This window comes from Hemicordylus capensis, chromosome 2, assembly GCF_027244095.1.
Source record: "Hemicordylus capensis ecotype Gifberg chromosome 2, rHemCap1.1.pri, whole genome shotgun sequence".
Classification (NCBI taxonomy): Eukaryota; Metazoa; Chordata; class Lepidosauria; order Squamata; family Cordylidae; genus Hemicordylus; species Hemicordylus capensis.
This window is the reverse complement of record NC_069658.1, coordinates 281,187,527-281,211,949: the sequence shown is the minus strand read 5'-3', so window position 1 is coordinate 281,211,949 and position 24,423 is coordinate 281,187,527. Positions and strand designations below refer to the sequence as shown.

At 40.7% G+C, this 24,423-nt stretch overlaps 1 protein-coding gene across 14 annotated transcripts in view; it reads left to right on the top strand.

Moving 5' to 3' along the window:
* Positions 1-24,423, top strand: part of FOXP1 (forkhead box P1) — an 823,426-nt gene that overhangs the window by 265,175 nt on the left and 533,828 nt on the right. For 11 of the 14 annotated variants that reach the window (XM_053290523.1, XM_053290516.1, XM_053290514.1 and 8 more), the window contains one exon: positions 4,006-4,061. The exons of the other annotated variants lie outside the window; for them this stretch is intronic. The gene's annotated coding sequence lies outside the window, so the exon portion shown is untranslated. The remainder of the gene's footprint in view (positions 1-4,005; positions 4,062-24,423) is intronic. 14 annotated transcript variants of the gene reach the window in all.

Here is a 24,423-nt window from a genome sequence, read left to right as displayed (position 1 = left end):
ACTGTGCAACATGCTCAATGCACTGGAGAATTCCTCCAGGAGATGGGTGCTCTAGGTGCCCGTATCTGTGTCCGCTAGGGCTGAATACACGATCCCAAAGTCTAGGATAAAGGCAAGCTCAAGCTCTTAACCCTGGCTAAGAGCCAGGTTTCAAAGTGGGGCTGGGCAGCACTACCCTGCCGGGATTGGGCCCAATCCCAGCTGTTCTCACACAGCCTAACCCAGGATGGGCTTCCTTAGCCTGGGTTAGAGTGCACATGAGAATCGCCTCATTGAGTTTTAATTTGAAGCCTAACAAATAGCTCCACAAGATGTGAAAATATTGTGGTCTACAAACAATAAGCAAACACAAATCCTGACGTACTGTACAGTAAAGAATCACTTTTCTGGACAGAGAAATCTCATTTTGCATTTGAATATTATTTTACCTCAGAAGGGAAGAGAGCTGGTCTTGTGGTAGCAAACATAACTGGTCGTCTTAGCTAAGCATGGTCAGCCCAGGTTGCATATGAAAGGGAGACTAGAATTGTGAGCACTGTAAGATATTGGTATGTACAATGAAAGATCAGGTACGTTGCTTGGGAATGCTCCTGGACCCAAAGCTCTCCCTGGTTTCTCAGGTTGAGGTGGTGGCAGGAGTGCTTTTTATCCTTCAGCTGATATGACAGCTATGTCCATTTTTGGAGGTAAATGACCGTAAAACAGTGGTACATATGCTGGTAACCTCCAGGCTTGACTACTGTAATGCGCTCTACGTGGGACTTCCTTTGTATGTAGTCAGGAAACTACAGTTGGTTCAGAATGCAGCAGCCAGATGGGTCCCTGGGACAACTGAAAGGAACCACATAACAACGGGTTTAAGGGAACTGTACTGGCTGCCTATATGATTCTGGGTGAAATACAAAGTGCTGGTCGTTACCTATAAAGCAGCTTGGGTCCAGGGTATTTAAGAGAGCGCCTCCTTTGTCATGAACCCTGCCTACTGTTAGGATATAGTGGTGGCCACCCAGGACCAGGCTTTCTCTGTGGCGGCCCAGGGGCTTTGGAATATATTTCCTGCTGAAATAAGAGCATTTCCTTCTCTGTTTGTTTTCTGGAAGACCCTCAAGACTCACCTGTTCTCACAGGCTTTTAATTAGAATTAATTATAATAATTTGTTTTAATAATTGTTTTATCTTACTGTTTTTATTTGTGTTTTTATGCTACTGTTTTAATTGTGTTGTATTTTAATCTGTGCTGATTTTTAAATAATGTTTTAAATTTTGTACACCTCCTAGAGATGTACATATCAGGCAGTATAAAAATATGATGAATAAATAATAATTATTATTTACATTTTATATCCCGCTCTTCCTCCAAAGAGCCCAGAGAGGTGTACTACAACTTAAGTTTCTCCTCACAACAAACTTGTGAAGTTGGTTAGGCTGAGAGAGAAGTGACTGGCCCAGAGTCACCCAGCAAGTCTCATGGCTGAATGGGGATTTGAACTTGGTTTTCCCTGGTCCTAGTCCAGCACTCTAACCACTACACCACGCTGGCTATATTAAAAAAATAAATATTCCCCTTAGGGGATGGAGCCGCTCTGGGAAGAGCACCTATGTTCCAAGTTACCTCCCTGGCATCTCCAAGATAGGGCTGAGAGAGATTCCTGCCTGCAACCTTGGAGAAGCCACTGTCAGTCTGTGTAGACAATACAGAGCTAGATGGACCTATGGTCTGACTCAGTGTAAGGCAGCTTTCTATGTTCCATCTGGGTGAATGTGTGGATAATATTAGTGGAGTGTTTAAATACGGTTAAAACCACAGTTGATACCTATCCCTTGTTCACGGGATAGTGAAGTTCAGGGAAATTATTGTCCCCTATTCTAAATACAGTGGCTGACATCCAGAATGGTGGTTCATGGGTGCTCTTAACCTCAGCTGCCATGCTGGTGTGCCTGCTCTCTGAAATGGTGCTTTTGTGCTCTTCTGCAAGGGCAGAAATAATTTTCAGAGCTCACCATGCTCCCTAAATGCTCTTTTAGAGCTCAAGTGCATCACTGAAGATCAGCTAATGTGTTTTTGCTCTAGCAGAGCACTTTTGGAAATTGGGCAAGCTCCAGAAAGTATTTGTCCTCTTGCACAAGAGTGCAGAAGCACGCATGTGTCAGAGAGCAGGCACACGAGCACAGGGGCTAGTGCTGCATAGTGACATGTTCGGGATGCTGGCCAGTACTTATGTGAGCATTTCAAGGTATAGCAGCTAAAGTGAGCTAAAGGGTACATATTGCTAGAATAAGTGTTTGTGTGAACTGAGTCTTAGTTCATCTTTTAGCCATGAGAGTTGAGCTTGTAAGTCAGAGGTTCACACATCTTGAGCACATTTATTTGAAAATAAGCATGTGTTGATTTAAATGAAAGTTATGAGTAAGTAGTAGAATCATATTCTAGGGCAGGGGTAGACAACCTTGGCTCTCCAGCTGTTGTTGAACTATGACTCCCATCATCCCCAGCCTTGTGGCTGGGGATGATGGGAGTTGTAGTTCAACAGCAGCTGGAGATCCAGGATTGCCTACCCCTTTTCTAGGGCATGCTATTCATCTTCGAATGATATGGTGTCTTATAGTGAAAAATTCTGGCTAGGTAAATCTTGGTGAGAAAAGGTTTAGTACCGTTCTTCTCTTCCTACCTGGAATTCAATCACTTTACTTTTATATTATAAATTAATTGCCAGCAGTGTCTTAGTTCAATGCTACATATTAGAAATCAGCTATTGCTAAAAACACAACTTTTCACTTAATTCTTTAACAAGTAAAAAACTATAGAGTTAATCTCATATCTTTCACCTCTTCTTTAAAAAACAAACAAACCTGTTTGTTGCTGTGATAGAAGAAACATATAATTTGTTTAGGAATGAAAAATAAATTAAAATTTTCTCTTTATGTAGTCATTAACATAGCCAATTTACAAAACCTTTTATAATAAAAATGGCTTTGTAATGGGGACACTGTCAGACACTTAACTACACACTGCTGGGAGCCGTTCTAATAACATCTAATGCAGTGGTAGGGGAGTGAATCAGTAGCAGAAAGCAGGATCGCTGCTTGACTGCTCCCTTTCCTGACAGGAAGAAAAGCACGGTGATCAAGCTGAGGTCCTCAAAGGAGGCTCTTAAATCACTGGATAACATGTAGAATGGGATGTACACAGGCTGTGGTAGAAAGCATTAAACAAAGCATTTGAAATGTAGTGAGACAGATAATTCTTGCTGGAACATTCAGAGGACTGATCTTTTCCCCTTGCACATTAAACAGTACTAAAGTGCACCAAACATAACAGTAAATGCTCGAGTGTATTCTCTTTTTCTTTTTTGTTGGTAGCTGTTTATGATAAGACATCAGTAATGAGGCATTGTATCAAAATATTCTTCCAGGAAAGGAGGTCCTCTACTGCGATTTAGCCATATACCATTTCTTAAATGGGAGCTGCAGAAATAACAATATTTTTAGAAATAACGATATATTTATATGCTTATTTAAGCCTTTTAAAAAATGACCATGGAAACCCCCCGCCCCAACAGAAGGTTCCCCAAGCCTTAAGAAACAGAATAATTTCATTTTTAGGGAGATAAAAATAGTAACGATAATTACTTAATGGATTTGGCTTTTTCAGTTTTGGCCATATGTTTTCAAATTTCACAGTAACATTTAAGGGTAGCAATAGATTAATTTCTTCCAGTTGCTTAAATGCTGTATTAGATGCGTGGTTTATTAGCCAAGATAATAATATTATCCAAGAGAATAAACAACGTGGAGATATCCAAGTTAGAAGGGTTATTCATTTCTATCCCTCAGAACACTGGAAGTAGCTTTCTTTAAGAAGGGAGGAGTAGAAGATGGGTGCGGGGAACAACTTGTACTCTTAAGAACAAACAGAATTTAATCACTTCAATAGGCACATTAAAGGAAAAGTTCTGAAGGATAGTATCTGGATGTGAAGTAATTTTTTTCTCCCCTTTTTGACAGCTAACCTCTCCTGAAACATGGCGCAGTGACAATCAGTGACAGAAAAGTGACAACAGGTTTGTTCATTTTATCATTGCTTTTAAATATGTGTTAGGATGGTTTGAGACACAACTGTGGTTAGAACACAGGTGAAACTGCAGACTTGTATCACTAGTGTATTTCAGGGTGGATTCAGACAACTATTTGCAGTGGTTTTCATGGTCACTATGTGGACGAAATCCAGTGGAATTAAGTTGTGTGAAGGAACTCCACATGTAATGAGCTCCACTCTAAGAATGCTTTAGCAAGCTAGACATTTGCAGCATTTCCAAAGTTCATGGATTGCAGACTCCATTGCATGTTGGACCCTCCAGTAAATCTCTATTCAGGTACTTGGTGCAACAAGTTATACCAAGTACCTTTATTTAAAATAGTTATACCCTGATACTCCAGTGCAGTACTTCTTGGGGCGGATTACAAAAATTCAAGATTCATAAAAGCAGCTTGTCTCCTGGGACAATAAAAGTGCTCTGCAACTCAAAGAGAAAGCAGCCTTTAGTCAGCTGCCAACAGGACAATTGTATGGGAACATGCAGCTGTCTTTGGGGAAAGTGATTTGTTACTGAGAGGTAACAAATGGTCTGGGATTTATCTAATGGGTTACAAAATGATGGGAGATGGATAGGATATTAGATGCTAGGGAGGGGTACGCTACAAAAGAATCATCCTGAGGGCTAAGATTTATTTTATTTATTTTTATTTTTTATTAAAACATGTTTATACCGCCCAAAACTTACGTCTGTGGGTGGTTTACAACAGAATAAAAACAAAGTAAAACATTCGTTAAGACAAGAATAAGGAGGTGGGGACACACATATCAAGATGCTGGGAAGAGAATTGGAAGGGACTGTCTTTGGGACCTATTGAAAACAGGATTAAAATCTAGATATTGGTTATCTATCCTGGTTAAATGCAGGTTAATTGCAGCAGTTTGACCAGGATTGCCCTGAAATTTTGAGTTAACGCAATCAGCACACAGGGCTCAGTAATCCTGATTAACCAGGATCCTTGTGATTGTGTGAACCCAGCCCTAATAAGTAAGTTTGAACAGTCTTTAATGAGCACTGTATGTGCACTCTATGCATTTTTAAAAAAACAACAAAAACAATAGATGTTGCACTTTTGTATGTTTTCATTTGACTTAATTTTTGTACTCTCTCAGCTGCTCTTGTTTTGTTCTGTATTTTAATGTATTTAGTTTTTAACCTACATTTGCTGCTCTAGGAGTCTGTTGCTTGAAGAGTAGGTTAAAATTTTTCTAAATAAATATGCAAATTGGCCCCTCCATTTAAATACATAAATAAATGAAAACTGCACATGTATTCAGGAGCTTCATGCACTCATCGGAAAGCAAAGTAATAGTACATTGGTAAAATAATGATTGTGTGTATCCACCCATATTCACAATACAATAGAATATTGACTTGTGCTTCTCTGAGATACATTGCACTGCTGGAGGCAAAGTGCCACGTTGACAACCATCAGGGAAAAGGGGTAAGAGGACTCTAGAGTTACATGCCTCTTTTATTCTTCTGTCTGCACTTTAATCTAATCTCGGATTCAATTGATACTATTGATTACATTCCCTTCAAGCCCATATTCAGTGTGTGGTACTGTACTCAATGTGTGGTAAAATGTTATTCTTTTCATATGTGACTTGAGCATAAAAGGCGAAAGTATACAATTAATTTGCCAGCACTTTCTTTAAAATTGTATGCTGGATTTCTGTAAAACGCTGTATGTAGCAATATTCCAAGTAAATTATTGTTATTTACTATGATTTTTTTGCCTGCATATTTAAAGTCAACAATTATGTTTCCTTTTTATACTTAATGGCTTTGTACAATATTTTTAGAAACCTGGTCAATTCTTTCTTTATTGAGTCTGAACATCTGAGTTGCACGTAGCAGCCTTAAAATACACCAGTCACATATTTAGATTAGCTGCTTTTCTGACTCTGTGAAAGTATACATAAAGTTTAATATTTTAAAAAGCAAATTTGTGGAACAAACGTGAGGGGACTGGAAAGCCCTTGATTCTATTTCTCTATTAGCCTTATCAGGACACATTGGTGACCTATGACACCAGCATCTAGCTAATTCATACTCGTATGGGGTAAAAATGTGAAGACTGATAATGACTAGTATTCTTAGCATTAGCTATGGAAAGAATACACAAATTTTTCTAATGCTAGTACTGTACGTAAAGTTAAAGGCTTCTATGACTTAGTGTGCTAAGAAAGAAGAGAGTATAGTGATTAGTGGGTCATTATTTCTGATGTCAACAGCGGATGTCAACAATACAGTGGATGGGAACAATGGTATGGCAACAGTCAAATGAACACAATCACAAAACTGTTGCACAAGCACAAAATAGTTGGGATGTGGTGGAGGCAGTACAAGACTATTAGCTCTAGACTCATGCAAATGTGTGCTTCAGATGCATAATAGTAGCCTTATAGATGAAGATTGCAACTAGCAAGGAACTTACATGACCAACTTGCCTCACATAGAATGTTGGTATAAATGTGGCAGTTCAAACCGTTCTCGGTACTTTCAAAGCTCTGTGTCCTGTCCTAGATAAAGCAATATTTTTGACCTTGATTGGTTTAGTCATAACCTGAACATAAATAGATTTCGAAATAAATGAGAACACCATTAGATTTCTCAATATTTCCTTTGATGTGTCTGTCTGTCTCTCTGAACGTTCTTGCATAGTTTTCAGGCTTTTCAGTGAACAAGAAGGTATGCAAGGCTCTGTTTTTCAAACTGTTCAGGATTCCTAGTTGACAACCTCAGTATCTATTGGGAGATGTTCACAGCTGCATGGGGATCTAATCTTTGTGACATTTTTCTTAATGTGTGTGCATTTTAATTGGTTTATAGAATAGCAAGTGTTGAGTATATTCTCATGAGTGGTTGAAATAGTGAGTTTATCTCTTAACTCATTCACTATCTACACTGGAGATACATTGCACTCTTACAATTCTTATACTATTCAAGGTCTCCATTCTCAATGAACTTCATCCATTTTTCTTTTGATGTCTTTATCTTTGGTATTCTCTCTGAGGATATCAATGTTGTATACCATTGAAACTTATCTTTTATACCTAATTTTGCAAACCATTTCTTCAGTGCCCACTCTTCCTGCTCTTTGATACTGTAATGAAGCTAAATGTTTACGTTATTTCTTTAGTCTCAGTGTTTGAGGAGATTCACACATAACATCCTTCAGAAGTAATATCCTTTACTCACAAGCATCATCCAGAACATTTTTCTGGAACTGATTTTGTGAACAAATTTCTAGGATCTTGTTCACAGCTCATTTGGAACTATTTCAGTACCCACATAATGCTACCTAGTGCAGATGTCAGTATGACCGCTTACTTAAATTGTATAGCAGGGCTGCACAACTTTGGCCTCCCTGCAGATGTTGGATTACAATGTCCATCATCCCTGATTTCTGCCCACTGTCTGGGTATGATGGAAGTGTAGTCCAACAACAGCTGAAGGGCCGATGTTGTGTGCTCTGCAGCATAACCTTATGTTCATCCTATTCTGTCTCCTTGTTGTCTTTCCCATGACTTCCCATTGTAAACTTTTCAGTTTAGGAAGGTGACATGGGAAGTACCCACACTATGCCCTCATCCTCATGATGCTTCTTTTCAAACATTATTGGGTTAGTAGGGAATCAACAACACCTTGCATGCACCCCTTCCACCACATACCATATACTTTTTGGGATGTCTGCTCTATTTGGGGGTGCCTTCAGCCTCCATGGTTGTGACATAGGTCACAGCTGTAAAGGACCCCATTGGGTTCAAGCTTCTTTTCGCAACTGCCTCCCTTTGTCAAAGCTTGACATGACTTTGTTCTGTCTTTTTCTGCACATTGCCCTCCATCACTTTCTTCTCTTCTGCTTCTGTCTCTTTCTCCACCACTACCACCTCCTCAATGGCTTCCCACGTCTCTTTCTCTCTGATGATGATGATGATGATGATGATGATGATGATGGTGATGATGATTACTATTATTATTTATTCGATTTCTATACCGCCCTTCCAAAAATGGCTCAGGGCGGTTTACCCAGAGAAATAATAAATAAATAAGATGGATCCCTGTCTCCAAAGGGCTCACAATCTAAAAAGAAACATAAGATAGACACCAGCAACAGTCACTGGAGGTACTGTGCTGGGGGTGGATAGGGCCAGTTACTTCCCCCCTGCTCATTGAAGAGAATCAACACATTAAAAGGTGCCTCTTTGCCAAAGTAGCAGGGTTAGGGTTATGCTCTTCCTCTCTCTTTCCTTTTTCTTTCTTTAAATTTCTTACTGACTGCTGACTTGCCATGCCCCCATCTGACCCCTGGTGGTTCCCATCCTGGCTAGCAATCTTGTAGTGCCTATTGGTGGTGTTCTTGCTGATGGCAAAAGGTGGTGTTCTTGCTGATGGCAATAGTGCCTATTGGTGGTGTTCTTGCTGATGGCAAAAGGTGGCTATCGATGAGTCACCATCAACCCCTGATTTCAGGTCACAATAATCTCTAACATTTGACAGAGTGTATATTGTACATGATATGGTAGCAAGCAAGCCGAACAAATGTGTAGTGTTTATAGAAAGACATATCTACAAAATACTTTGTGAAATATAAACTTCAAAATACATGTTCAAGGAATTTCAGCTGAGATGGCATAATCTACATCTCATAATTTTAAAATTCAGTGCTTGTAGCAAAATTATGAGATACAGTTTCCAAATAAGACAAATGTTGTGTCAGCCAAGTAGGTACAGTTAGCTTCAAAGCTGAATATAAATTTCCTAGGTGAATTTGATGGTGGTTTTTCTCTCTACTGTCATGAGTATAATCTTAAACAATGTTGTTTGGAAGCTGTAGACCTGAATCTCCAGGAGCTTTCCCACACAAGGGCTTTACTCTGAATCTCCTCCGGAGGGAGTACGTTCTCACTACTTTCCTTGCAGTAAATTAGCATTTCCTTGTTATCCAAGGATCATGCAATCCTTGGAGTGCCCGACCAAAGCTGCCGCTTGTCTGGACGGCTGATCCGGCTGCCCAGCTATGAGTGACTGCTTGTGTGCTGGTAGAGAGGGCTAAGCCCACTCTCCCCACCGAACCCCATGAGGATCTACACATTGATCGTGTGTAGAGCCTCATCATGTCGGGAAACCTTCTGAAGACCAGTGTGTAACAACTGTTGTAACCTTAAAATTTCAAACATGAAGAAAACTTGTTCAACCTTAGCGTTGTCTGGGCTCTCTATAACACTACCTCAGATACCTTTTAGCATACCTGCGGTTTTCAGCTGCCATCCTAATTTGGTGTCATGAACAAGAGCTGGGAGAGGTTGGTTAAGAGTCCAGCAAGCATGGATGCAGGGGATGCCTTAACTTCCCCTAAAGAAGAATTATATGCCACTTCTTATGCCACCATATGTTGGTGCCCCATGGCTGGAGGGGACAACCAGGAGAGAGGCAAGGGCCTGGGCACCAGAACAGAAGGCAACAGTGGAGCCTGAGCACTATCAAGGAAGCCTATCAAAGCATCCCTCCCAAATGGTATCAGCTGGCAAAAGAACTAGTGTGAGAAATGATGAACACAGTAGTTAATACAGAGAGCTTTAGTCCCTGGGCTGCACCTATTGTGTTACTCAAAAAGAAAGATGGGATGCTGTGCTTTTGTGTGGATTATTGGAGGCTGAACTTGTTGACACATTTGGATGTGTACTTGCTGCCCAGAGTGGTGGATGCTCTAGGGTTTCTGCACTCTGCTAGGGGTTTTCTATGTTAGATCTTGCAAGCGAGTACTGGCAAATCCCAATGGCATCAGAAGATCAAGAGGAGATTGCATGAGTATTTATGAGCTTCTTTGGATGCCCTTCAGCTTAGTTACTGCTTCTGCCACCTTTTCTAGAATGATGGAGGAATATGTAGGGGAACATTATGAATCTGTAAGTTTTGTTTCTTTGTTTTTTTAATGAAATAGTAATAGTATTTTTTAAAGCTGTTCAGTTTAGTTTATTGCAATTATAGATCAGCACAATTTTTAAAACCAATTTTTAATTTTATTTTCAATAATTTTTTTCAACAAAATTTTATTTTCAACAGAGTTTTTACAATGTGTAAAAACTGCAGCAATGAAAAAGAACAAACAAGAAAAACTCAAATATAAGCCAGGAATTAAGAGCCATTTGAGGTTATACTTAAGTCCAGTGTTAAAAAGATATTGTCAGTTGCTGAGCATGCAGGTGCAACTTGATAGGAGACAACTGAAAATAAAATTCAAGAAAGAACATCATTCCAAAATTTGATTTGAGTGGATGGAGGGTTACAAACTGACCATCCCTTTTTGACATTTTCAATAAATGGAAACCATATGCCCCCAAACCTGTTTTGTTACTCTTCTAGCTGACCTGATTTGATGGGTTAGCATTTGGATAATTCAATCTTCCCGGCCCCGTTGAACCAATTTTCAGTGGATAGACCCTTTGAGGATTTCCAGTGTTTAGCTACCTCTATCTTGGCTGTTGCTAACAACAGAGTTGTTAGATCTTTATGAGGTATATCTTTGTGAGTACTTTTGTAAATTGATACAAGTGCTAACATTGGATCAGGCTGAAGATTGAATTGGACTATTTCAGAGCTTATATGAAAAATTTGCTGCCAGTTGCCTTTTACATATGGGCAACACCACCATAAATGAAGGAGAGTACCTCTGTTTTTACGTTCCCATCAACAAAATGGGGACGATGTTTTATTGATATAGTGCATTTTGATTGAGTAAGATGACATCTGTGTACAACCTTTAATGTTGCCTCCCTTATCTGGGCAGATGTGGTTCTAAGTGGTTGCTTCAGCCAAATTGCTTCCCATTCAGTATCTTCAAGAGAGGTTCCTAAATCAGTTTCCCATGTTGCTTTTAGCCCTCTCAAGGAACCAAAGGATTTGGAAATGAGAGTAATGTATATAAGCAAGGCTACCAGTCTTGCTTTGTTAACTGGTGAAACACATAAATTTGACAGTAAAAGATCTAGTAGCCTCTCTTTTCTATAGAAACTTGGATGCAAAGTACCGGATTTGAATTTTCTTAATCCAAGTAGCTTGGTTGCCAATCAGAATAGTATCAAGTTTAGCCTCTGATACTGGTTTTCCTCTTTCAATAATGTCCTTGGGTCTGTAAATCCCTTTTGACTCCCACTTCTCATATTGTTGATATTTGCTTGGGTCTGCAAACACAGGACAATCTAAAATAGGAAAGTGTGGTGAAATAGGTGGTGCCAATTTCTTAGCCCAGGGATGTCATATTCTCAGTGTGGTGGCCAAGAAAGTGTTACTCAAGACTGTAATTTAGCTTCAGTGACCTGTAAAGGGAAGAGCTCAAATTGTTTGAGCTCCTGTGGAAAGCTCAATAGAAATCCATGGGATCACCTGATCATTTTGAATGATATGAATGAATGTCTTCATTTGGGAGGCATCAAAATAAAGCTTACGTTTGGGGACCTCAAATCTCCCCTTTTTTGGGTACCTGTAACTTTTTGCTTATTCATGCTCACTTATGATTATTGAAAATAATAATAAATATAAAAAACCTTCAAGTGTTGCCTGCCACCTTTTAAACTACTTGGGATGAATCCCAATCAGTAATGTTTGAAAAATAAAAAGAAATTTGGGCAGAACTAAAAATTTTATGGCTGATATTCTTCCTAACCAGAAGAGTCTAATTTTAAATATCCTTTTTGATTTGTTGAAAAGAAGGTCTGTGTTTCTTTTCTTTAATTGCTTTAGAACCTTTGAAATAATCACCCCTATATATTTGAAGCTTGAATTGTAAGCTTAATTTAGACATTTGCTGCTATTTCCTTTGTTCTTCTATACAAATGTTGATGAATTTTGAGAAATTTTGCAGAGCGTTTGAAACATCTGGATATAGTATGTAGTTGGCTGGTTCAGAGAGGATTGAAGATTAAACCTGCAAAAGGCTTTCTTTTCAAAGAGGAAGTGCAGTATTTAGGGCACATAGTATCATCAGCGGGGGTGTCAGGGCAGTCAAAGTCAGGGCAGTCAAAGAATGGCAAACTTGGTAAACTGTGTGGCAAGTGAGACAATGAGGCTATTCACACATACAGTAGAAACTGAGCTAAGGGAGCCCAGCCTGGTTCCTACTGCATGTGTGAACTGGTGAGAGCTGCGCAGCTTCTAATGGCAAGCCCTCTTAATCCCCCCCAAACAATGTTAGCGGAGCAAATGCTCTGCTAACCCTGTTTATCTGGTCATTTGTCGCCATGGTTTTGCGCTGCACCGACTCACAAGGAAACCCCCAACCAGGATGCTACAACAAGCCTCCTTACATCGGGAGGCTCCCCAGAATTCTGGGACTTCTGAGGGCCAGGAGGCCCCTGATCCCCACTGTTCCTACCAGCTCTGTGACAGAGCTAGTAATCTTTTGGGTGGCCGATCCGGCCGCCTAGGGTGAGCTGCATATTCGTGTGCGGGGAGAGTGGGTCAAGCTCACTCTCCCTGCAAACCCCCTGCAGGCTTTCCACAATGCTTGTGTGGAGAGCCTCAATGTATAGGATTCGGCAGTTGTTACTGGAAATTTATTTAAAACATCTTCAAGCAGGTAAGACCATTAGATGATCTTCTGCTGGAAGTGAAAAATGAAAAATTTGATCAGACCGCTCAGTGGATTGTAGAGTGTCAGGAAGCTTTTAAGAAAATAAAAGCAGAATTGACTTCTGCCCCAATTTTGGCTTATCCTGTTTATCAGTTGTTGTTGTTTATCAGTTGTTGTTGTTATTTATTACATTTATAAACCGCCCCATCCAGAGGCTCTGGGCAGTGTACAACAACTTTTAAAAGACATTAAAAAACACAATTGAAAACATAGTGCTAAAAATAATTAAAACCATTTAATACTAATTAAAGTACCTTTAAAAAACAACAACATTTGCCATTCACATTGTATACTGGCACCAGTTTTGAAGGGCTTGGAATTGTATTGGCACAGGAACAGGAAGGGAGGGAACAAATAATTGCTTATGCCAGCCAGAACCTAAAGCAAACTGAGAGAAATATGGAGAATTATAGTTATTGTATTTACTCAAATTGATGATTACTCTGGATTTTTTTTTTTTTAAAAACACCTTTAAAAGTAGAGGTTAAATACAGGATATACTTGCCTTTAGTCAAAAGGAACAGCATTCTGAGACGACGGCTTGATTTCTAATATAAAAAAACTTGGGGGGAAACTAGCCGTGGATTCAGGTAAATATAATATTTACTAGAACTATTGGCCCTGTATGGAACCATTGGCCCTGTATGGGTAGTTAATGAGAAATTCATGAATTATTTGATAGGAGTGCCCCTTCTCTGGGATCAGCAAAATTGGGAACACTAGAGCAATGTTGGGTGTCTTGCTTGGCAAACTTTAATTTCATTATAAGGTTTAAATCTGGAAAACAGTGTAAATGCAGATGCCCTGTCTCTGGGACCACTTCAGAAAGAGAAGGCAGATGTGGATGAGGATGTGCAGGTGCCTGATTAGGTGCATGTGTCCACCAAATATGTGAGGACATGTTGGAACAAAGATTAAGGTGAAGAAGTTGTGGCCATGCCTCAGGTGCTAGACATGGAGAATGAAGGATAATATTGAGCAAACATACCAAATTGGGGGAAAAATATTTCATGGATGGAAAGATGGCTAACCTTGAAGAAAGGTGGAAGAGAACAGAATAGGAGACACCTAAATAAAGAAAAAGTACGTTTACTGAAACAACAGTAGAAGTTACAGGTGCAAAAAGTGCAATTTGTTCATGTAATTATCCACCCAAATACTGCTGAAAGCGTATATCAGATAGTGCTTCCATCAGAGGTCATTTCTCTTTTATTGGAACACTAGCTTTAAGTACCCCGTGTTGCTCAGGCTTATGGTGAGTTTCTCTTTGTTATTGCATCCATATCTGTTGTGGATATACCCATTGTATATTTATCTGTGTGAGCTGGCTGTCGGGGTTCCCAGGTACCCTACGTTACTTGTAGGATCCTAGGAAGTCACTGTGCAAAGTTTGGTGCTGATAGCTCAAAGGGTGTGGGAATGTATAGGGAACAGATCAAGGGCTGCTCAACTTCAGCCCTCCAGCTGGACTACACTTTTTGGACTACACTTCTCCTAATTCCCAGCCACAGTGGCCAATAGCCAGGGATTATGGGAGTTGTAGGCTAACATCTGTTGGAGGGCCAAAGTTGAGCAGCCCTGAGATAGACAAACAGATATTCAATCATATATGTATTCTATATATACAAATAATGACGAGTCTGGGCACTGGGGAATGGAAAGGTGGAAGCTATTTTGAGGCTTGGTTCTATTGGCCAGATCTTCAAGGAGATGTTAAGAACTGGATTAGTATATGTCAGATGTGCACCTTGAAGAAAAATATTTCACAGAATATCACTCACTTTGCTTTTGCTGTAACTGTGAGGAATGCAGTGCTCAGGTGACTAAAGGTTAAGTGTGCCGTCAAGTCAATTCGACTCCTGGCACACACAGGGTCCTGTGGTTTTCTCTGGAAGAACACAGGAGGGGTTTACCATTGCCTCCTCCTTTACAGTATAAGATGATGCTTTTCAGCATGTTCCTATATTGCTGCTGCCCGCTATAGTACCAGTGGGGATTCAAACCGACAACCTTCTGCTTGTTAGTCAAGCATTTCCCTGCTGTGCCACTTAAGGTGACTACTTGAGTGTTTATTGAAAATTATTGTGCAGGTTTTTGGATATCCAGAAAAAGTGTTGACTGGCAGAGGAATAGCATTTTAGTCTTTTTAGAAATTGTGCCAGTTCTATGGGATGAAGAAGTTATCACCCACAATGAAATGGGACGTCAGAGGATGAATTAGACAATATTGAACCTATTGAGACAGTTAACAGAGAAAGAAAGAAAACACTGGTCAGAACACATAATTGAAGTAATATTACTTCATAGCAACACAATTAAGAGCTCTATTGGATTTGCACCAATGTATCAGATGTTTGGGAGAATTTGCCTGCTGATGTTGCTACTCTGGGAGAAAGGGGGGAAGGTGGATTTGGGAAGCAGTCCTGATAACTGGGTGAGATGCCATCATGGGAAGTTGTATAAGCAAGCAAGAGTGGACATAGACAGAGAACAGGAGAAACAAAAGCAAACCTATGATAAAGGGACAGAGCTACCAGAAATTAAAATAGGGGGTTGTGTTTTTTTTTTTAAAGGATAAATAAGTTGGAAGGTTACTGGGAGAAAAATATTTACAAAGTGATCAAAATTCCTTTTGACAGTTCTCCAGTTTTTGTAATAATGGACGCCTCTGGGAAACTAGTAAAACAGTTCATAAAAATAAGTTGAGACTATGTACAAGAGAAGAGTGGAGGGAGGCTGAGAGTCAGGATGACACTTTTGAAAAGAGAGGTAGAGAATCCTCAGAAGAACATCATGAGAGTGTGCTAAGTAGATGTGAGAAGATGGGGGTGATACCTCAGAGTTGGTGGGCAGATGTTATTCAGTGGACCACAATCGGTAGACTTCCTGGACAGGATATTGCTTGGTTAGTTCCAGTAAATAGTGGAATAGATTGGGAACTTGACCAGGGTTCTATTCAAAGTCCAGGGGAACAGCACATTTCTCACACAGCCCAAAACTCCACAAATGCATATAGAAAAATGTTAAAATGTACATTTAGTATGTTCCAGTTTGCTGCAATGTATTTTTGTGTTGGTGTTGGGACCAAATGTGGAAAATGTTTATTTTTGTTGTTCTTTTGAATGTAGATGTTTATGTTGTTCCTTTGACTGTAAATACAGTACAGTACCTGACGATGGGTGCTAGGCAACCATTGTCAATGGGGTGAATTGTTGGGAGAAGGCAGTTATGGTGGTTGGAGAAAGAAGAGAGAGAAGAGGAGGAAGGAAGAAGGGACAGAGAAGAAAGGAGAAAAGTCACTGTGTTGGGAAACCATCTGGAGACCAGCATGTGACAACTGTTATAAACCTTGACATTTCAATCTTAGCATTTTTTGACCCTTTATAACCCCTTCTCAGATATGTTTTAGTAAACCTGTGTCTTTCACCTTCTACAGTTACAGCAGCGCTTTAAAAAATGTCTGAATGGTGTTTTTATCCCATGTTGACTTCTGTAGCACTGTAAGATATAATTTGCAAATAACTCTAGTATGGAAAGCTGATCTTCTGAATTAGAAATCTGTAAGACAGCGTATTAGTAACCATTAGTAATGTAGGTTCTGCCCTTTAGAAGAAAAATAATAGACTTGCTAGAAAGATCATTATTAGCCTGTTAACCAGTAGCTTAGTATCCTCACATTGTGTTGTGGATATTTTAAATTTCCTAAATTGATAAAGAAAGCAGTTAGCTATGTCAGGCCTTAACAAATTTTCTTTGCCTTTAGGAGCCAGCCCAAAAATTTAGGAGACAATGAACTATGGACAATGAACTAGGGTTGTGCCATTCCAAGGGTTCTGAGCTTGAAACAAAACTCCTTTCAAACAATGGGCCTGTTCTGAGCTTGGAATGGAAAAACGTTGTTCTGAGCTTGGAACACTTGAAAAATTAACTAAGTAACTAAGGGTGTGCATAAAACAGCTGGCCTGGTTTGGTTCAAGTCTGAACTGGACCCAGACCAGTTTGGCCCTGCACTCCCCTTGGACTCCCCTGGTTTAGTTTTGGGGGTGTGTGGTTTGCAAACTTTCTTTTAATTTTTTTTTGGTACTTACTCCCTCCGGGGGGCTTCTCCAAGGCTGTGGGGGGTCTCCAGAGGTCCCCCCTCTCCCTGCGGGTCTCCATTATGCCTCAAATCACCCTATTCGGGCTGTCTTTGGCTCGTTCCAGACCTCACCCCGTCGCTGTGGCCATTTGTGAGGCTGCTTTGCATGCCCGATGGGCCTCTGTGTAGCCTGGGTCATGTAGCTGAACTACAGCTGCCTTGCCAGAACATGAAGTATGCAGGCCTGGTTTGACCTCCTCGAGCCAGACTTCTCATTCAATCCTTCCAGGACAGGATATTAAAACTTCCTGTCTGAACACAGGCTTTGTCTCGGTTTCAAAGTCTCCTTAATTCTAGATTTTGTGGTTTCTGATCTTGGTTCCTGCTTGAAATCTGGCTTCAGCTCTGGTTTTTGGCTTATCTTCTGCTCCTGGTTCTCGTTGTCTCTCTGACTTTGACCCTTGCCTCCAATTTTGACTCCCACCATTATTTCTGACCACAGTTCTTGGTTGACATATTTCTTCTGGTCCTCATGAGCCCTTCTGGTCTTGACTTTGGGCTCTGATCTGCCCTCTGGTGGCTGTCCATGACCCAGCACAGACAATAATTTGAGACATGTTTCAGAACATTCAGTTTCAAAGGCAAAGCAATTTAAATAAATGCAAGCTGCAATTCACTTTAATAAATAAATTAATATAAAATAATGCTTGTCTTAGGCTCAGAGCCATGATAGCTAGAGTTTTGTTTAAATGTTCAGAGGCAGTATAATTCTGATTACGAGCTGTTGGGGACAAATCAGGGGAGGAGGGTCATATTCATACCTTGCTTGTAAACTTCTTTATGGCATCAAATTGACCATTGTTGGGAATGAAGTATATAGCTCAATGGACCAGTTAGGTTGGTCCAGCAAGCAAATCTTACAAACTTAGTTTGGATTATTAAAGTGACCCTTCAAGAAAATGATTGGGCCCACATAAGTTAATTTTTGAAATTTAGCACAGTAACCTCTTGCTCTTGCATTTAGAATGCGAGGACAATGATTTATCAGATTATTTCCTGGTTAAACTTGGTTAGCTATTATATGTTAAAATTCTAAAACAAAACAGGTCTACATCAACCATAAATAAACATAACTCAGAACTTTGCCAGAGTAGTCATAGAAACATGCATACCATTTACTGAACAAGAATGTCTAGACTTATAGACTACATGTTTCTCATAGCCATCTGCTTGACAAGAATACTTTTTTCTGATAATGTAGTAATTCCTGGACAATTAATCTATTTATATTTTAACTTCTGAATCCTTGAACATAATGTGTAAGGGCAGGTGATATCATGTAAAACAGTAATACGTTGTTTAAATTTAGATATGTTAAAAGTCTTCTACATTGTGAAGAGATTCCCCGGTTGAGCCATGGCCACAGAATACTTGAATAAACAGAGACGTCTCTCATGTTTACAGAAGATGCCTTTGGAAGAAATGTAACACCAATAATCTAGTCATGGTTCCCTTTTATGCAAAGAGCTGCAGGCACTCATTAGCTAAGCACATGCCTATGATAGTGCAGGAACATGGTTGTGTGAATCAGGTTGTACATGGATACACCTGCAGTGATTCCTATTGATGTGTGCACCAGTTATTTTGGAAATGGTGGCTTGTCTTTGTGTACAGCTGATTAAAACAAAATCTATCCTTGTGATTATGACTCCACAGCTGCTGGTGTGCAAAATATTCTGTGTTAACTGTCTCTTAGGCTCTGTTGGGTTTGTCAGACTTTTAGAGGAGGAGAGAGATGTAAATGTTTGGAACCAAGAACCTCAGCTATATGTGACTTGCTTATTTACTTGTTATGCTATAGGGGGCATTCCTGGCAATCCTGACATTTCACCTGCACCTTTTTCTTCTTTGGCAGTAGAAAAGTTCTTTATTCAGATATCTTTGATAATATAGTTTGTATTTCTATCTCAGAAAGAACTGCTTCCATAGAAAGTTCAAGAAGTAAATATTATAATCAATGAAGCATCATAAATAACTTTTATGTCTAAATCAGGCGATTAAAAGCTTTTTTTAAGTTTTAAGTAGATAGGGGAATAAAATAGCTGCATATTTCATAAAGTGGTATACTATTACTGCCTGCTGTGCCCTTGAATTATGCCAGCTTTTTACACTTGTGAAGTAAAAAGCGGATTAGAACTGTGATCAATGTATTATCCTATATTTCTTATTGTTCGTTATATTTCCTTTTTGAGAATCTTTGTAATCTAAATGGTTACTAATGACATAATTACAACTGTTTGTCACCACCATAATGTGTGATTTCCTATCTCCTCGTGAAGATGTAAGTTAGATAGAGGAGGAGTTTTGGCAGAAAGACAAAATGCAGTGATTTATTAAAGACCAGATGTGGTTGTTAAAAGCTTTTTTATACAGAAAGACTTAATTGAGTGATGTGAAATAAGAATGAAATATCTGAACATTAAAGTCAGTGGCTCTTGGTGTGAGTGACACAGTTTCTCATAGGAATATGCCAAACTGGTTGTTTTGAACATAAATCTATATTCAAGAATAAATTCAAATGGTATAAGAAATCAATAAAGAAGTCATACATACATAGTTGAGGTCTATAGGACAGTGCATGCTTTTCCTTCTTATGTCCTGAAACATCATATGATGAGAGGGAACCAGTGTGGTGCAGTGACTACAGTGTTGAATTTCGATGTAGGAAACCCAGGTTCAAACTGCAGCTCACTGGGAGCCCTTGATCAAGTTGCTGTCTCTTCAGCCTGATATACCTTTCAAATTGTTGAGAAGGTAGAATGAAGATAATCCCATGCAAGCCGCCCTGAACTCTTTGGTGGAAATGTGCAATAAAAATGTGACAAAACGAATAAATTGAAGGTTCTCTTATAGTGTTCTTGGCTTTCTGTCACTATAGATGGGGAATATACAGAAAAGGATGAGATTTATTTATTTTTTTAAAAAAATACAATTTGGAGTAATATTTTCAGTAAATTGTGGAAACATTTGGTTTTTATTTCCTTGAATGTTTTTCCCATGTAACTTTTCAAACTTCTTGTTCAGCTACTTAAAAAAAAATTATATGTGAAATTTTGTATTTTATAAACATTGTTCCCAGTTCCCTCTCCTGCCCCCTGTGCTTCCTGAGCTCAACCTTTCTTCCCCAAGCCAGCCTTTGCGTGCTGCACTGGTTGGGGAGCTAAGAAAAGAAAGGAGAGATAGAGGGAAAGAGAAAGAGGGAGAAGAAGATAGAAGCAGAAGGGGGGGGAGGTGAAGGAATACACACCTTTGCAACATGCGATGTGGGTAAATCAAAAGGATTCTTATTCTAAGAATAAGTCAAGGAAATTGTCCCAGATCTCTGACAATTTGGATCTTAACAGAATGCTAGTGGGCTTGGAGCCTGGCTGAGTTTACATGGAGGTGATGATTGTATTGAAGAGTGCCTTCAAATGAGGGGTGGACATTGTTACGTTGCCTGCAGGAGCTTGAAAAGTGGCCACCAGATTAATGCTCACTGCCCATGTGTTGTTTCATATAACTTTCACTTCCATGTAATCCCATCTTCATGAACACTGCCCATGAATTGTTTCATGTTACTGTCACTTCCATGTAATCCCATCTGCATGAGCCACCAGCGACTATTAACACTTCCACAAAATTGCCTGAAGTTAAGGTTGGACTCACAACCACATTCCACCTCCACAAGGGCTGTGGACTTACGTGCCCATTAGGATGGTCCACCCAAGAAGCTTATTGGATCCAATAGGATTCCGAGAAGCCTTAGAGGGATTTAGTGTTGGCTCTGCTGGTGACCCTATCGACATTCTGGTGGAGAATTGGAATAATGAATTCACCAGGGCAGTGGACATGATCTCTCCTAAGCATCCTCTCTGACCTGCTTTGAAACTGGACCCTTGAACTTCAGGGGCTGAAGTGGCTGGCGAGGTAGACGACTATAGTGCAAGTTGAGAAAGACTCAACTTAATCCAACAGATTATTACAAAGAGCGCATTTGAAGATCTATGCTCAGGTGATACGTGTGGCAAAGAAGTAATTCTTTTCCTCCCGTATCGTGTCTACAACTTCACATCTGGCGGAGCTGTTCAGGGTTGTGAAGGGGCTAATGTGTGCCCCTTCCCCCTTGAATCAGTACTTGGAACCAACAATTACTCACTTTGACCTATTTAATGAGTTTTCTGTGGGGAAAATCTCTCGTATTCGGGCCAACTTAGATTCAGACTCCACAATTGTTACAGAGTCTGATGCCGAAGTGTCCAGCAGATCCTCTTTTGTGATGACCCTGGGTCAATTTCAATTTGTGGGTCAATTTCAATTTGTGACTCCTGAGGATGTAGACAAGTTGCTTGGAATGGTGCGGCCTACCACCTGTCCTCTTGATCCTTGCCCGACATGGCTTATACTGTCTGGCAGGGAGGCTGTTGTAGAGCTTCTATGAGGGAGAAAATGCTTCTCTGAGGGAGGGCAAGATACCTCCTTGTCTTAAGGAGGCAATTATTAGCCTGCTTCTGAAGAAACCTGCCTTGGATCCCTCAGAGTTAAGCAACTACAGGCCTGTCTCCAACTTTTCATGGCTGGGCAAGGTGATTGAGAAGGCGGTGGCCTCCCAGCTCCAGACAGTCTTGGAGGAAACTGATTATCTAGACCCATTTCAAACTGGCTTTCAGGCGGGCTATGGGGTGAAGACTGCCTTGTTCGGCCTGATGGATGATCACCAATTGGGAACTGACAGAGGGAGTGTGATTCTGTTGGTCCTTTTGGATCTCTCGGTGGTTTCCGATACTATTGACCATAGTATCCTTCTGGAGCATCTGAGGGGGTTGGAAGTGGGAGGCACTGCTTTGCAGTGGTTCCGCTCCAACTCACGGGAAGATTCCAGATGATGTCCCTTGGGGATGGATGTTCTTCAAATTCTGAACTTTTGTATGGTGTCCCTCAGGGCTCCATATTGTCTCCAATGTTGTTTAACATCTACATGAAACCTCTGGAAGAGATCATCAGATTTGGCACAGATGTTATCAATATGCTGATGACACCCAAATCTATTTCTACATGTCAACATCATCGGGAAAGGGCATAACCTCCCTAAATGCCTGCCTGGAGGCAGTAATGGGTTGGGTGAGGAATAACAAACTGAGGCTGGATCCAGATAAGAGGGAGGTATTTATTGTGCTGGGTCGGAACTCGGGGGATGATTTTGATCTGCTGGTTCTGGATGGGGTCACGCTCCCCCAGAAGGAAGAGATACACAGCCTGGGGATGCTTCTGGATCCAAACCTCTCTCTGGTGTCCCAAGTTTAGGTGGTGGCCAGAGGTTCCTTTTATTAGCTTCGTCTGATACGCCAGCTGCTTCCGTTTCCTGAGATGAATGACCTCAAAACGGTGGTGCATATGCTGGTAACCTCTAGGATGGATTACTGCAATGTGCTCTATGTGGGGCTGCCTTTGTACGTAGTCCAGAAACTGCAGTCATCCGGAAACTTCAGGAGAGACCATGTTACACCTGTGTTGAAAGAACTACACTGGTTGACGATAATTTTCCAGGCAAAATACAAGGTGCTGGTTATAACCTATAAAGCCCTAAACAGCTTAGGCCCTGGGTATTTAAGAGAACATCTTCACCACAAGCCCCACTACCTGTTAAGATTATCTGGAGAAGTTTGTCTGCGGTTGCCGCAAAGTCATTTGGCAGCTACTTGGGAACGTTGCCAGAGAAAAATATGATAAATAAACAAATTCTCTGTTGCTGCCCCTGGACTTTGGAATGCGCTCCCTGTTGAAATAAACAACAGCACTCCCCGCACTCCCTGTTCTGTCAGAGACCACTCTGAGCCATTTTTTTTGAAGGGTGGTATAGAAATCGAATAAAACAAACAAACAAACAAACAAACAAACAAACAAACAAACAAACAAACTATTTCTCTAGTAGCTGCTGGGCCCTGTCACAATATGTGCACTGATTCGGAGGGTCAGTTCGGGCACCTTTGTATGTTGACCATGGTGACCATGTAAATGGCTGCCACACATGCACAGAGGCCATGTGTGTGCCTCTACTGCAGCCGCTGCATGAGGGGTGCTGGAAAGTGCAGTGCCACAGCAGGAAGCTGCAGTGAGTGGTGGAGCAGCAGGTACAAGCCTGCTCTCTTCACTCTTAAAGGTGCCTGAACTGACCCTTTGAATTGGATCTCTAGCCCTGTCTGACCATCAGTTACCTGAAAATCTACTGGCTGCTTAGAGCAGTTGGACCATAGTATGACCTCAACAGTATGAAGATGTGTATGCAGTGACTGTCATCCCTAGTAAGCTTTTGGCCATGTGCCAGGAAGAAGCATTCCTGCACTGACCACTCCCTTAACTTTGCAGGGCTGATCACTCAAGGGTGGTGTGTGTGTGTGTGTGTGTGTGTGTGTGTGTGTGTGTGTGTGATTTTCTCTCATCTCTCCTTTCCCCATAAATGCCATGAACCACCCAAAACTTATCCCTGGGGATCATGCAGACTTCAGGGATATGTTTTGTGTAGCACATGGCAGTTCCAGTAGTAAGAAAGATCAGTAAAAAATCACCCCCTCCCCCTACCAGTGCAGTCAGCTCTGTGGAGCCTGGGAAGCCATGTGCTGCATGGACACTTTTCCCCGGTGCACAACCACACAATTAATGAGCTGGTTTACTTCTTGGCAAGTTGGATTACTTCTTTAAGGTTAAATGAACTTTTATGTAACACTGGCGAAATGACCTGGGACTACTTTTGGACTTGTGTGTTTGTCACTCAGTTTGAGTGTCAATTTGTTTGTGTCAGTTTCCAGACCCGTCATGCTTTGGTCTGGATATAAAGGCTTGTGATAGGAATATGGTAAAACCAGATTTATTCAAGGATTATTGGGAAATGAAAAATAGTTAGGCAACATCATCAGGAGAAGGCATAACCTCCCTAAATGTCTGCCTGGAGGCAGTAATGGGCTGGTTGAGAGATAACAAGCTTTGGCTGAATCCAGATAAGATGGAGGTACTAATTGGGCGGGGTCAGAATTCGGGAAATGATTTTGATCTGCCTATTCTGGATGGGATCACACTTCCCCAGAAGGAACAGGTACACAGTCTGGGGATGCTTCTGGACACAAACCTCCCCCTAGTGTCCCAGGTTGAGGCAGTGGCCAGAGGTGCCTTTTATCAGCTTCGGCTGATACGCAGCTGTGTCTGTTTCTTTAAATAAATGACCTCAGAACAGTAGTACATTTGCTGGTCACCTCCAGACTCTCCAGACTTGATTACTGCAATTTGCTCTATGTGGGACTGCCTCTGTACGTAGTCTAGGAACTGCAGTTGTTCCTGAATGCAGCAGCCAGGTTGGTCTCTGGGTCATCTCGGAGACACCATACAACTCCTATCTTAAAAGATCTACACTGGTTGCCGATAAGTTTCTGGGCAGAGTACAAAGTTTTGGTTATAACCTATAAAGCCCTAAACAGCTTGGACCCTGGGTATTTAAGAGAATGCCTTCTTCGCTATGAACCACACCACCTATTGAGATCATCTGGAGAGGTTCGTCTGCAGTTGCCACTGGCTCGTCTGGT